The sequence below is a fragment of the Hyla sarda genome, chromosome 8, assembly GCF_029499605.1.
Source record: "Hyla sarda isolate aHylSar1 chromosome 8, aHylSar1.hap1, whole genome shotgun sequence".
Classification (NCBI taxonomy): domain Eukaryota; kingdom Metazoa; phylum Chordata; class Amphibia; order Anura; family Hylidae; genus Hyla; species Hyla sarda.
This window is the reverse complement of record NC_079196.1, coordinates 88,129,967-88,145,709: the sequence shown is the minus strand read 5'-3', so window position 1 is coordinate 88,145,709 and position 15,743 is coordinate 88,129,967. Positions and strand designations below refer to the sequence as shown.

At 44.3% G+C, this 15,743-nt stretch overlaps 1 long non-coding RNA gene across 1 annotated transcript in view; it reads left to right on the top strand.

Annotated features, from left to right (window-relative positions):
- The window catches only part of LOC130284176 (uncharacterized), a 79,432-nt gene that overhangs the window by 11,712 nt on the left and 51,977 nt on the right, over positions 1–15,743 (top strand). The window lies entirely within an intron of this gene.

Genomic DNA, 15,743 nt, shown 5'->3' with positions numbered 1-15,743 from the left:
TGTTGTACTGATGAAAATTAAACACCATAAGAAAGCAACTCCTGAAAATCCCACCACTAGGGGTCCCAATACCTACTGGGATACTAACCAGTCCTGCAGCAGCATCAAGCTCATCTATGAGTCATGGACAAGAGATGACTGATGGACAAGGCTGCATGAGCAGACACACCAGTGACCTCCCACAACCACAAGGGAGGGACATGCTCCCTTCCCCAGAGAGGATTTCTAACACTGTGAGCTAATGAAAAGAGGTATTTTATATAATAAATATAGGTGATTGAGGCATAAAAATGAGATGTACATGGTCTGGATTAGGTACTGTTACTGTGTAACATATTTCTTTTTGTGGGATCTGAAAGGTACGCTTTAGGTTGGGGTGGACATTTCCAGGTAGGAAATATAACAGCAAAAAAACTAGCAATGTGGAGAAGAATTAGGGTCCCTAAGTGGGATCTGTAGGTTGTTTGGTGTTCTTTGGCCTAAAAAGTTTTGGAACCACCATATTATGCTACTAGGCTGAAATGTTTGTATTCTTTAGCTCCTATTTACTTACTAAGTTAATACATGTAAGTTTTTATAAACAAATGCAAAATTTCCAGCGCGAATATCAAGGAACTGGATGTTTATTCCAATGAAAGCCAAAAAGACAAGGAGAACATGACAAGGTGACGCGTTTCGGTCCTAAGACTGGACTTTAGTCATACCTAAGTCATGACTAAGGTCCAGTCTTAGGACCGAAACGCGTCACCTTGTCATGTTCTCCTTGTCTTTTTGGCTTTCATTGGAATAAACATCCAGTTCCTTGATATTCGCGCTGGACATTTTGCTTTTGCTTGTTGGTTCCAGTCGGTGTTGCCCACGCCGGTCCGGGCGCGACGGGCTGAGGGAGTGAGCTGGACTATACACTTCTTTGTCTGAAGTTTTTATAAAGTATCAGTGCTACTCCTTTTCCTGGGCACAATGCTGTATGGCAGTCCAGACCCATTCACGTGTGCTTCCAAACACTACAACTTTATTATTATTAAAAAAAAAAATTGGGTGAAAAAATTGAGGTGTTACTGCGCAGAGCTGCGGCTTTACCCATGTAGTTAACAGTCAGACTTGGAGGGATAAGTATCTACGTAACACTTATGACTCTGACTGTCAACTCTGCTACTTCTGCATATCTAAACATTTATAATATACTCAGTTTCCCCGGTCAGGAACCGCACAGTTATAAATATCCCTAGCACTTGATTTCCAGCCATTTTGCCATCCCCAGTTCATCCTTCCTATGATTTAGCTATACCTCTGGTCCATTATTATCCCAGAAGCCAGTCATTGGCACCTCCAGAGATAATCACACCTTACAGCCCTTCTGAAAGAGTTTACCTTAGTGTCTTAAATTTTGTGAGCTATTTTTCAGGCATACACTATAATTTATATTTATGTAAGTATTTGTGCCTCTTCTGAAATATATAAAGCTATTTTTGTGGATTCTTCTTTTGCTTGTAGAAATCCCTTTGTGGTATGTGTCTCTAAGTTCTCTCATAAATTGTAACACATAAAAGGGATTTAGCTTTATATGGGCTCGGTAGTGCGGTCCTTGCTCATTAATGGCTTTCAATAGAGGATTTACAGGCATCATAAAAGTTCACTGACACACAATAGTAGCGCTATCAGGTCTAATTACAGGGATTGTATTAATTACATCAGATTCTTTTCATAATTATTATTACGGAGCATCTCAGTGTTGACTTCGTAGTAAGCCACTGGTATTGCTAAAAAAAAAAACATTTGTTTGAAAAATACTTTGGAGGATGATTTATATAGAAAATTTATTGAAAGCTTCAGGCAAAGTAAATTGTTAAAGGGGTAGGATGACTAGAATAGCATTTGTCATTATGTCTCATTTGGGCATATTGACGTCATATAGGGCTTTCTACCCTCCTCTCTAAGGCTGTGTTCACATGGCCGTCTAGACTCATCCCGTTCTTCTCCCGTCAAAAATAAACACAGACTTAAAAATGGACAATAATGGATGCAAATGGATGTTATCAGTTTTTATCCATTTGGATCCGTTATTGTTCAGTTAATAAACCAAAAAAAAGTAAAAATGGATAAAAAACAGATTGAAAAAACGGATGCAAATGGATGACATTAAAGGCTCATCTGTTTTCCATAGACTTCAATGTTAAATTTACTGTATCCATTTTTTCTTCCGTTTCTTTGACGAAATAAAAAATACTGTGTGGTGCTTTTCCTGCCGTTCAAAAAACGAAAATGATTGCAGACGGGTACAAACGGATGTAAACAGATTGTAAAAAAATGAATGTTATTTGTTTTCAAACCGTTTTTAATCCATTTACAGCCTGCAAGAACAGAACCGAAACAGGGATAAAAAAAAAACGGGGATAGACAGCCGTGTGAATGCACCCTAAGGCAGATTAGTTCAGAATGACTCCTTCTCTGAGTGACTCAGCACACATATGTATTACATGACCTATTCATTTGAATGGGCACCACATTGTAGCAGTTCTCTGAAAGTGACTGCTACAAGAAGTATATCTGCCCCTATTTCTCTCGTGACCCTGGGTTCCAGCTACCAGATCTGGGACAATCAGTTGATTAGCGCTATGATTAGCATTATGTCCAACTGGTGCCAGAAAGTAAAAACAGATTTGTAATTGACTTCTATTTAGAAATCTTAATCATTCCTTTACTTATCAGCTGATGTATGCTCTTCAGTCTGACCACAGTGCTCTCTGTTGCCACCTCTGTCCATGTCAAGAACTGTTCAGAGTAGTAGCAATTCCCAATAGTAATCTTCTCCTGCTCTGGACAGTTCCTGACATGGACAGAGGTGGCAACAGAGAGCACTATGGTCAGACTGGAAAGAACTACACAACTTCTTCTGGAGAATACTGCAACCGATAAGTACTGGAAGGATTAAGATTTTCTAATAGTAATTTACAAATCTGTTTAACTTCCTGGCACCAGTTGATTTGAAAACGTTTTCTTCCACTGGAGAACCCCTTTAAAGAGAATATGTCAGCTTAATTTTCTAAACAGCTGACACTGTTAGATAGCTTAGAATATATAACATTTTTGTGTAGACGGTTTGTTAAGCCAAGGTGTGGATATCCACCAACTCCACAATAGACAATTCACATTAGAAAATGTGGGCTTTGTATAATTCCTTGAAAAAATTCAGGCACTCACTGTTAGATGATTCATTTTGTAAGATAGTATTTGGGCAAACATCCATGCTAGCAGCTTGTAAGATAGTATTTGGGCAAACATCCATGCTAGCAGAGGTCTAAACACACTAGTTGGGAGCCATCAGGGTCTGATGCAACGTTTCCTTCAGCCAGAGATTAAAAAATTGGAACGATGCCTACAGGATACCACACATTTTCTCCAATTTCTGAGTGAAATAGATGCTACAAATGTCAAATTTCTCTGTACTTTGGATGTTCAAAGTTTATATACTAACATTCCTCAAACAGAAGGGGCACAATGTATTCAAGTCCTGTGTAAAAATGTGTTATTAAGCAATCAGATGATTGCTTTTCTTATGAATTTGTTAGACTTCATTTTGCATAGAAATTATTTTCGTTTTGATACTCAATTTTTCCTACAGGTAGGCGGGACTTCGATGGGGTCCCCCAACGCCCCAAGTCTTGCCAATATTTTCATGCATACATTCGAGGAGAGATTTGACTTTTCCCACACAGACATGGAAACTCCACTGACGTGGCTACGTTATGTGGATGATATTTTCATGCTCTGGGGAGGGGGGAACAGAGGAATCTCTCCTCGGGTTTGTACAGAGATTGAATACGGTACACCCCATGATTAAATTTACACTTACATATGATGTACATAAAATAAAATTTTTGGATGTAGAAGTAAGTATGAGTAATAACAAATTTGACACTACATTGTTTGTTAAAAGTACAGATAAAAACAATATGTTACGTGAACATAGCTTTCACAATCCTAATATTTTTAGAGGGTTATCTAAAAGTCAATATATTAGAGAAAAAGAATACTTAATAATAAAGAAGAATATGAAAGAAACAGAAAAATTATCATGGAAAAATTCAAAAATAGAGGATATTCTAAAAAAGAACTAGAGAAAATCCAAGATGAAGTGGCTCTGTTAGACAGAACTGATCTATTAAAGAAAAAAAGAAAAAAATTGAAAGAGTAATGTACATTGGTACTTATGATAGACATAATTTAATTAAAAGAACAGTAAATAAATACTGGGGCAAAATGAAATCAGATCCTAAATATGGCAGTTTATTTAAGGAACCCCCAATGTTTGTGTATAATCGAGGTAAAACCAATGGGAACATGTTAATACAAGGGAATATTATTAAAAAGAAAATAGATTATCAAACATTTTTAGGTTCTAAACTAAAAGAAACATATCCCTGTTTGGCATGTTCACATTGCAATAACGCAATAAAAGGTGAAAATATCTATCATCCTAAAAAAAGTATCAAAATTTCGAGTCTTGTTTTTTTCACGTGTAATACTGAAAACGTAACTTATATGTTGAAATGCCCTTGCGGCAAATGTTACATAGGTCAGACTAGTAGAAAAAAAAAAGTAAGATTAACGAAACATAAAAATAATATAAGGAAAGCTTTAACCCCTTCCCGCAGAATGTCATATATAAACGCCGGGTTGTGCAGTGCGTTCGCGCATCCCGGCGTTTATAAATGACATTCAGTTAACCCGGCGATGCGCAGCATCGCACGGGTTAACTGGCAGAAGTCCCGCTGTTTCCAGCAGGGGACAACTTCTGCTTCACCCCCAGGACCATCCATTGATGGTCCTGGTCAGCGATCACTGTGATTGGTCCCTGTGGACCAATCACAGTGATCTGGGGTGAAAGTTCAGATCCCCCGCACTGCCCGCCCCTGGAAGTCGGGCAGAACGGGGGACGATGGCTGCGGGGACCTGCGGCATAGGGGGGGGGGAACATCAGGGGACCGGCGTACTTACCTGGCGGGACCGAGGAGCACTGCGGGACCGGCCACGTGGGCGAGCAGCGACGGGACCGGCAGGTAAGTATATGGTCCTCAGAAGCAGCAGTGAAGATCTTCACTGCTGCTTCTAGGAGTCTGAAAACTACAACTCCCAGCATGCCTAGACAGCCTTTGGCTGTCTGGGCATGCTGGGAGTTGTAGTTTTGCAACATCTGGAGGGCCCCAGTTTGGAGACCATTGTATAATGGTCTCCAATCTGTGCTCTTCCAGCTGTTGCAAAACTACAACTCCCAGCATGCACTGACTGTCCAGGCATGCTGGGAGTTTTAGTTCAGCAACATCTGGCCCTTCAGATGTTGCCGAACTACAACTCCCAGCATGCCCTTCAGCTGTCTGGGCATGCTGGGAGTTGTAGTTTTGCAACAACTGGAGACACACTGGTTGAGAAACATTGTTTCAAACTCAGTGTTTCCTAACCTGTGTGCCTCCAGCTGTTGCAAAACTATAACTCCCAGCATGCACTAACAGACCATGCATGCTGGGAGTTGTAGTTTTGCAACATCTGGAGGGCCCCAGTTTGGAGACCATTGTATAATGGTCTCCAATCTGTGCTCTTCCAGCTGTTGCAAAACTACAACTCCCAGTATGCACTGACTGTCCAGGCATGCTGGGAGTTTTAGTTCAGCAACATCTGGCCCTTCAGATGTTGCCGAACTACAACTCCCAGCATGCCCTTCAGCTGTCTGGGCATGCTGGGAGTTGTAGTTTTGCAACAACTGGAGACACACTGGTTGGGAAACATTGTCTGTTTCTAACTCAGTGTTTCCTAACCTGTGTGCCTCCAGCTGTTGCAAAACTATAACTCCCAGCATGCACTAACAGACCATGCATGCTGGGAGTTGTGGTTTTGCAACAGCTGGTGCACCCCCCCCCCCCCCCCCCCCCCCTGTGAATGTACAGGGTACATTCACATGGGCGAGGCTTTTACAGTGGGTTTCTCGCATCTTGAGATGCAGCAAATTTTGCGCCGGGAAACTCGCTGTAATCCCCCGCCCATGTGGCTGTACCCTAAAAACACTACACTACACTAACACAAAATAAAATAAAAAGTTAAAAACACTACATATACACATATCCCTACACAGCCCCCCTCCCCCAATAAGAACGTCCGGTACGCCACTGTTTCCAAAGCAGAGCCTCCAGCTGTTGAAAAACAACAACTCCCAGTATTGCTGGACAGCCGTTGACTGTCCACGCATGCTGGGAGTTTTGCAACAGCTGGAGGCACCCTGTTTGGAAATCACTGGCGTAGAATACCCCTATGTCCACCCCTATGCAAATCCCTAATTTAGGCCTCAAATGCGCATGGCGCTCTCACTTTGGAGCCCTGTCGTATTTCAAGGCAACAGTTTAGGGCCACATATGGGGTATCGCCGTACTCGGGAGAAATTGTGTTACAAGGTTTGGGGGGCTTTTTCTTCTTTAACCCTTCATGAAAAGGAAATGTTGGGGTCTACACCAGAATGTTAGTGTAAAAAAATTTAATTTTTTACACTAACATGCTGATGTTGCCCTATACTTTACATTTTCACAAGAGGTAAAAGGGAAAAAAGCCCCCCAAAATTTGTAACGCAATTTCTCCCGACAACAGAGATACCCCATATGTGAGCGCAAAGTGCTCTGGGGGCGCACAACAAGGCCCAGAAGGGAGAGCGCACCATGTACATTTGAGGTGATTTGCACAGGGGTGGCTGATTGTTACAGCGGTTTTGACAAACGCAAAAAAAACAAAACCCCACATGTGACCCCATTTCGGAAACGACACCCCTCACGGAATGTAATGAGGGGTGCAGTGAGAATTTACCCCCCACAAGTGTCTGACGGATGTACAGCCCACTGTTCCAAAGATCTGTCAGACACCAGTGGGGGACAAATGCTCACTGTACCCCTTGTTACGTTCCTAAAGGGGTCTCGTTTCCAAAATGGTATGCCATGTGGGTTTTTTTTTGCTGTTCTGGCACCAGAGGGGCTTCCTAAATGCGATATGCCCCCCGAGCAAAATTTGCTCTCAAAAAGCCAAATATGACTCCTTCTCTTCTGAGCATTGTAGTTCGCCCATAGTGCACTTCAGGTCAACTTATGGGGTACCTCCATACTCAGAAGAGAAGGGGTTACAAATATTGGGGGGTATTTCCTGCTATTAACCCTTGCAAAAATGTGAAATTTGGGGGGAAACACACATTTTAGTGGAAATTTTATTTTATTTTTTTACATATGCAAAAGTCGTGAAACACATGTGGGGTAATAAGGCTCACTTTATTCCTTATTACATTCCTCAAGGGGTCTAGTTTCCAAAATGGTATGCCATGTGTTTTTTTTTGCTGTTATGGCACCATAGGGGCATCCTAAATGCGACATGCCCCCCGAGCAAAATTTGCTCTCAAAAAGCCAAATTTGACTCCTTCTCTTCTGAGCATTGTAGTTCGCCCATAGTGCACTTCAGGTCAACTTATGGGATACCTCCATACTCAGAAGAGAAGGGGTTACAAATATTGGGGGGTATTTCCTGTTATTAACCCTTGGAAAAATGTGAAATTTGGGGGGAAACACACATTTTAGTGAAAAAAAATAATTTTTTTTTTACATATGCAAAAGTCGTGAAACACCTGTGGGGTATTAAGGCTCACTTTATTCCTTGTTATGTTCCTCAAGGGGTCTAGTTTCCAAAATGGTATGCCATGTGTTTTTTTTTTTGCTGTTCTGACACCATAGGGGCTTCCTAAATGCAACATGCCCTCCAAAAACCATTTCAGAAAAACGTACTCTCCAAAATCCCCTTGTCGCTCTTTCGCTTCTGAGCCCTCTACTGCCGAACACTTTACATAGACATATGAGGTATGTGCTTACTCAAGAGAAATCGGGCTACAAATATAACTATAAATTTTATCCTTTTACCCCTTGTAAAAATTAAAAAATTGGGTCTACAAGAACATGCGAGTGTAAAAAATGAAGATTGTGAATTTTCTCCTTCACTTTGCTTCTATTCCTGTGAAACACCTAAAGGGTTAAAATGATGACTGAATGTCATTTTGAATACTTTGGGGGGTGCAGTTTTTATAATGGGGTCTTTTGTGGGGTATTTCTAATGTGAAGACCCTTCAAATCCACTTCAAACCTGAACTGGTCCCTGAAAAATAGTGAGTTTGAAAATTTTGTGAAAAATTGGAAAATTGCTGCTGAACTTTGAAGCCCTCTGGTGTCTTCCAAAAGTAAAAATTCGTCACTTTTATGATGCAGACATAAAGTAGACATATTGTATATGTGAATAACATTTTTTTTTATTTGTAATATACATTTTCCTTACAAGCAGAGAGCTTCAAAGTTAGAAAAATGCAAAATTTTCAAATTTTTCATCAAATTTTAGGATTTTTCACAAAGAAAGGATGCAAGTTACCACAAAAATTTACCACCGTGTTAAAGTAGAATATGTCACGAAAAAACAATCTCGGAATCAGAATGATAACTAAAAGCATTCCAAAGTTATTAATGTTTAAAGTGACTGTGGTCAGATGTGCAAAAAACGCTCCGGTCCTTAAGGCCAAAATGGGCTTGGTCCTGAAGGGGTTAAACACTAAAACAGTAAGTGAATCAACTAAATTTAATGAGACAACTGTTGCGAGACACTTCTTAGACATGAAACATAACATTAATGAATTACGGTGGGAAATATGGTGGGAAATATTAGAAATAAAGTTCCCACTGATACGAATGACAATCGGAAATGCAAGCGTCTCTTGCAAAGCTTATTGGATTGCTTACTTTGAAACGACCTCCCCATCAGGCTTAAATGAAGTCTGTAGTTATAAGGATTTTTTTTTTTTTCCAATTAAAATTTTATTCAGTTTCAAGTATAAACAAGTAAATAAACAAAGTACAATCACCGTACAATAATACAGGTGCTGAACGAGTCCATGTTCAGGCATTACATAACATCAAAACTCCCAATCAGGGAACAATAAGGCCTCTCAGTATACCTCAAGCTGAGAAAGAGAAGTATGCCATACTGGAAATTCAAATTACATTAACCAATATGTGTCCAGCCAGACACTTATGCAACATGGGTAAGGAAACTGAAAACAAATACCAGGTAACAAGATGTGCACAGGAAGGGCGCAATGGTACCAACAGAAGGGGACAAGACAAGGGAAAGGAGAAAAGAAGTAGGAGTCTACAGGAGGGAGAGAACAAAAGATAGAAGAAGTCAGGCGGAGGTGGAGGGGCCAGGAACAGGAGTCACCGGGTTCTGAGGGGAAAGCAGAGTACGATATTCAGGGGTAGACTGGAAAGATAGCCAGTCAAACCAAGTTTTAATATAGCGATCGTTTTCTGCAGGGGTCAAGGCAATTAGTTCCTCCATACGTTGGAAGTAGTTTACTTCCGCTATCCATTCACCAATCGTGGGGGAGACAGTAGATCTCCATTTGCGAGGAATAACCGACTTCGCCGCCTGCAGAAAAAAATATCACAAGAGAGACTTCTTATATCTAGAAGAGGACATATCAAACATAAATAAGAGAGTGGCCTCAGGAGAGTCCGGGACAGCTACACCAGTGATCTTACCCACTACCTGGCGGACCGTAGTCCAAAAGGGACGCAGAGAAGGGCAGTCCCACCAAATGTGCAGCATGGTGCCAGCTGAGAGATCACATCGCCAACAATTCTCAGAAACAGAGGGGAACCAACGGTGCAGCTGCTCCGGAGTACGGTACCACCGGGAAAGGATCTTGTAGTTAGTTTCTTGTCTTTTATTAGCAATAACCAACTTGTGAGACAGGTAGAAGCATTTCCGCCATTGCTCAGGTGTGAATTGTGTATTAAGTTCCGACTCCCAGGCAGCACAAAAAGCAGGCAGTGAAGTGGAGTAGCGGGATAGTAGCATCCTATAGAGAAAGCCTATGGTGTGAGATGGTAGGGGAGGCTGAAGACAGAGCTGTTCAAACTGTGTCAGTGGTCTATGTAAGCGCATAGAGCGCCGTATGGTGGTATAAAAGTGTTGCAGCTGTATATATTCAAAAGGTGCCCGTACACGAGAGACTAGATCAGGGCGTATGTCAGAGAGGGGGAGTAGGTCAGAGGAGGAGAGCACATGTGTGAAACGGAGAGGGTTTGACTTGTCCCCACCTAAGAACCCACGAGTCGAGGCGCCTGGGGGGAAATCTGGGTGATCTGTGATAGGTAACAGGGGGCCCGTAGGCTCCACCATGGACCCACTAGACAGGGACCCCCGAAGGGCAGAAAAGGTATGTCTAGAAGTGAAGGATAGAAGAGGCAAGGAGGGTGGGGGTGGAGGCCACGTCCAAGGAAGGCCGGCTAGAGAAAGAGGAGAAACCGTGTGCGCGATACGCACCCAGAGCTTGGACTCAGAATTGTGCAAGATGTCTAATAGGCGAGCGTGCATCGCCGCCATATAATACAGGCGGCAATCAGGCAGGCCCCCAGCCTCCTTAGGGCGATAAAGTATTTCCCTTCGAATGCGCGACCGACCCATAGCCCAGACAAAAGAGCCAAATTTGCTCTGCAGGCCCCTCCAGAACGTAGTAGAAAGTTTTATCGGTAATGTTTGGACTAAATACAATAATTTTGGAAGGAGGGTCATTTTTAAGATATTAATCCTGCCAAACCAGGAAAAGTTCTTGCGGCGCCATGCCTGCAGAAGAGTGTCAAATTGTGTTAGAAGAGGAGTGAAGTTGCAATGGAAAAGACGGGATAAATCTGCAGGGATCTTCGTGCCCAAATAGGAAAGGCCTCCTGAAGGCCATGCAAAGGGGAAATTCAACTTAATGAGATCGACTGAGGATTGGGGGAGAGAGACATTAAGTGCCTCCGATTTAGCCACATTAATTTAAAAATTGGACCATATCCCGAATCCCGACAGCTCCGACATCAACACAGGAAGTGAGACATGGGGATTAGTGATATATACCAAGAGATCATCAGCGAATGCTGAGCACTTGTACTCATGACCTCCAATGTTGACACCCGAGATATCAGGATTCCGCCGGATAGCAGTCAGGAGATGCTCCATGACCAATACGTATAGTAAAGGGAATAAGGGGCAACCCTGATGCGTCCCATTGTGAATGATAAAGGATTGGGATAGGGAACCCTTAATTTTAAGGCGTGCTGAGGGGGTTTGGTAAAGAGACAAAATCTTTGAAGTGAGAACGGGGCCGAGACCTATAGAGGACAAGGTTTGACGCAGAGAAGGCCACGATATACGATCAAAGGCCTTCTCCGCGTCCAAGGAGAGAACCATTAAAGGGATCTTACGGGACTTAGCATAGTGAATAATGTCCAGGGTTTTAAGCGTATTGTCACGGGCCTCCCTACCCCGTACAAAGCCCGCCTGATCAGGGTGAATCAAGTCCGGAAGGACCGGACCCAATCGTGAAGCGATCAATTTAGCAAAGATTTTCACATCTACATTCAGTAGAGAAATAGGCCTGTAGCTAGGACAGACCTGGGGGTCCTTGCCTGGCTTAGGGAGGACCGCGACATGAGCTAAAGTAGTCTGCGGGGGAAAGGGAAACAATGGGGACACCTCGTTGAAAGCTTCCAGCAGTAAGGGGGCAAGGCGCTCAGCAAACCTCTTATAGAATGCGGCAGTAAAGCCATCCGGGCCCGGACTCTTGCCCCCAGGGATAGAGTCAATAACTTCAAGAACTTGACTCAAAGAGAAGGGAGCCTCCAGGAGCTCCATAGCCTCCTCAGAAACACGAGGGAGACCAACCTGGGGGAAAGTGTCCGTCCGAGGGCTAACTGAAGGGCTAGGGGGTAGATTATAAAGATTAGCATAATAACTCCGAAATACAGAGGCAATCTCCGGAGTGGTGTGAACTACGGATCACGATGGGGTCTTGATACAGGGGATGTGTGCCCTAGCTATATGTTCCCTCAACGCCCTAGCCAACATGCGCCCACTCTTGTCACCGAACTCGTAGAACTTACTACGGCAGAGTTGGAAGATGCGTTTAGAAGCAGCGTCCAGCAGGCGGCGAGCCTCCTGGCGCACCAACAGAAGGTCACATAAAGTCGGGGGAGAGAGTGCACGCTTGTGGGCCAGTTCCAAATCAGCAACCCTCTGCAACGCCTGCTTAAGGGCATGTGCCTTTGCCTTTTTAAGACGGGTACCGTGCTTAATAAAGACCCCCCGCAAAACACACTTAGCAGCCTCCCACTTCATCATAGGGGAAGTGGAATCCTGGGCATGGTCAATAATGAAATTAGAGATCGATTGTTCAACATCTGTAACACATACAGGGTCCAATAGAAGGGATTCGTTGAAACGCCAGGTCCACTCCCCCCTAGAAAGAAAGGGCAAGTACAGAGTGCAGATCACAGGGGCGTGGTCAGACCATAGTATATTCCCAATAGTTGAGGATGTCAACCACGGGAGGGCGTTATGTTGTAAAAGGATATAATCTATCCTGCTATAAGAACCGTGAGGGGCCGAATAAAAGCTATAATCCCTATCTGCTGGATGAAGAAGCTGCCAGGCATCGCAAAGCTGCAATAAGGAAAAGGCCCGCTTAAGGCACTTTATGGCCGAGTAGGACACACTAGAGCGGCCCGTTGAGTTGTCTAGCGTGGGATCTAGAGTGAGGCTGATGTCGCCACACAGGAGAACAGTGCCCCTGACCAAAGGGAGGACCGTGTCCACCCAATTAACCAGGAAAGAGATTTGGTTATGGTTAGGGGCGTATATGTTTAAAATCGTGAACACGTGGCCACTGACTGACAGGGTAAGAACAATGTAACGGGAGTCCGGATCAATCGTGCAATCCAGAACCCTGTGCGGAAGCGACTTGTGAATGGCAATCGCCACCCCCACAAGACCTGGAGTGCCGATTGTCCGCACAATACCAAGTGGTGTAGTGAGGGTGTTTAAGAGAGGGTGCATGGCCTACCTTGAAGTGGGTTTCCTCCAAGCACACCAGGTGAGCTCTCAGTTTGTGGATGTGGTGCAATACTTGAGCCCGCTTTTCCGGAGTATTGAGCCCCTTTGCGTTGAATGAGACAACTTTTAGATCCGCCATAACCAAGACCAAGGAGAGCAGAAAACAAAAAGCAAAATTAATATTGAGAGAAAAGAAATGGTAGAGGGAGAGCAAAGAAAGAGGAAAAAGAAAAGAACAGAACCCAGTGGCTATAGAAAAGAGAAACGAAGAGGAAGAAGGAAAGGAAGGGAAATGGGGGAAGGGGAAAACGGAGAGAAACTGGAGGGAAAGAAGGAAAAAGAAAGAGGAAAGGGCAAGAGGAAGGAAGTAGGGAAAACCAAAAGGAAGGAGAAGGAAAAGCTAGAAGCGAATATGGAGGGAGGAAAGAGGGACAATCAACAAAAAAAGCAGTAGAAAAGGGGGAAGGGGAGGGGAAAGGTGGGAGCTACTGCTGCGTGAACTAGCAACTATGTATAGGAAAATATACCCGGCACCGCAAAGGCCCAGGGTACCGTGCACCTATTAGGGGGTAGAACTAGCCAGGTAACGAAAGGTCGGGGCTCCGGCACTGCCAATGATAAGGGAGAAAAAAATAAATAAATAAATTACATAAGAAAAAGAAAATAAAAATGGATGAGGAACAAGGGACCAAATGCAACCAAAAATATACAGAAGTAACCTCAAATGGGGCGCTCTGGAAAAATTGGTATGATGGGAAAAAAAAGGACAGGGACCAGGGAAGAAGACATGAGGGCAGAAGTATGCAAAGAAAGGACACCCCAAAGTATCAAAGTACAGCAATACAAGGATGGGTACATGACTAGTGTTGAGCGGCATAGGCCATATTCGAATTCGCGAATATTCGCGAATATATGGACGAATATTCGTCATATTCGCGAATATTCGCATATTCGTAATATTCTCGTTTTATATTCGCATATGCGAATATTCGCGTGTGCGGAAATTACCATATGCGAAAATTTGCATATAGAAAAAATAGCATAAGCGAAAATTCGCACATACGAAAATTAGCATATGCAAATCTTCGCATATGCGAAAATTCGCGCACCAGTCTCACACAGTAGTATTAGAGCCTTCTTACACCACATAAGCTGGAAGTAGAGAGGGATGATCACTGTGATGTGTACTGTAAAAAAAAAAAAAAAAAAAAAAAAAAAACAATATTCGTAATTACGAATATATAGCGCTATATTCGCGAATATTCGCGAATTCGCGAATATGCGATATTCGCGAATAAAATTCGAATTGCGAATATTCGCGAGCAACACTATACATGACATAATGAGAAACAATTTATGCACTGAATGCAATTCAAGCCGGCATCAGGTCAGCCCCTCTCTCAGCATGCCCAGCAGGGGAGCGTTGTGCAGAATTAGGCTCAACAGCAACACGGGCTCCCTGAGCTCGGGGTCCCCTCGGAGGTAAGTTGGAATGAGGAGCCAGTGAGGAGGGGGAAGTGGAGGGGCGCAGCGGCCTTCTGGAAGAGGGAGCGTGGAGCATAGGCCAGTCCGGGAGCATGACCTCCGGCAAGTCCAAGTCCCTCAGAAAGCCCGGGAGGTCATCAGGCGAGCGTAGGGTGAACATGCGTCCTCTCTGCCGCACCATGAGTGAAAACGGAAACCCCAAGCGGTACGGGATGTCACGGTCTCGGAGTACCTGCAGGAGCGGCCTTAGCGCGGCACGCTGCGCCAAGGTATGACGGGAGAGATCCGGATAAAGTTGAATAGTAGCGTCCTTGTAGGTAATGCATCTGCGGCGTCTCGCACGTTGCAAAATGTCCTCCTTGAGTGTGTAGAAGTGAATCCTGCAAATTACATCTCTAGGATTCCGGTCATCAGTGCTAGGGGGGCGCAACGCCCTATGTGCTCTGTCCATTTCTATATATACATCAGGAGGACGGTCTAACAGGTCATTAAAGATGGTAGTCAAAGCCTCCCACAGTTCTGCAGGCGACACCGCCTCCGGCAACCCCCGAATTCTGATATTGTTCCTGCGGCTGCGGTTTTCAACATCATCCAAGTGTTGTTGGAGGCAAAACAATTGATCAGTGTGACTGCTCACCACCGACTGTAAGGCTTGAAGTGAGGTTTGAGCGGACTCCTGAGACACCTCCATTGCATCCACTCTGGCAGAGACCATAGAAAGTTCAGTACGCAACTGAGCAAATTCTCGCTTACATTCATCCACCACCGTCTAGTGAGATTAGAGATGTCGGTCTTGGTAGGCAGACAGCGAACCAGAGATTGCAGGTCGGCCAAGGTAATAGGTGTAGCGGCCACCTGGGCCTGGCAGGGACCCACTTCACAACACATAGGAGGATGATAAAAGTCCGTCTCCATAGATAATGATCCAGGTGGAGGCAGGCTAGGTCTGAAAACCAAAGGGGTAGCTTCCAAGCTGCATGCAGGAGCAGGAGAGGTAGGAGAAGGAGCCGGGTGCAGGGGTGACTGAGAGTGGTGGCAGCGATCCGGAGTTGTCGAAGCCCGGGAAGGGGCCCCCAGGGCTTGCATAGTAGGGGACACAGCCACCCGAGTCAAAGCCGTGTCCCAGGAGGATCCCACAGACCACTGAGGGGAGGGTGGCACTTCCACCACAGGGGGCGCTGACGGAGAGGCTGGTGGGCATAGAGCTGACATCATGCCGGGAGAGGGTGGTGAAGCAACCCCAGGGAGTCTCAGGAGAGTGTCAGCAGGTGGCTGAGATCCAGCAGGGAGCTGCCTAGGTGAGGTGGTAGGGCCCAGAG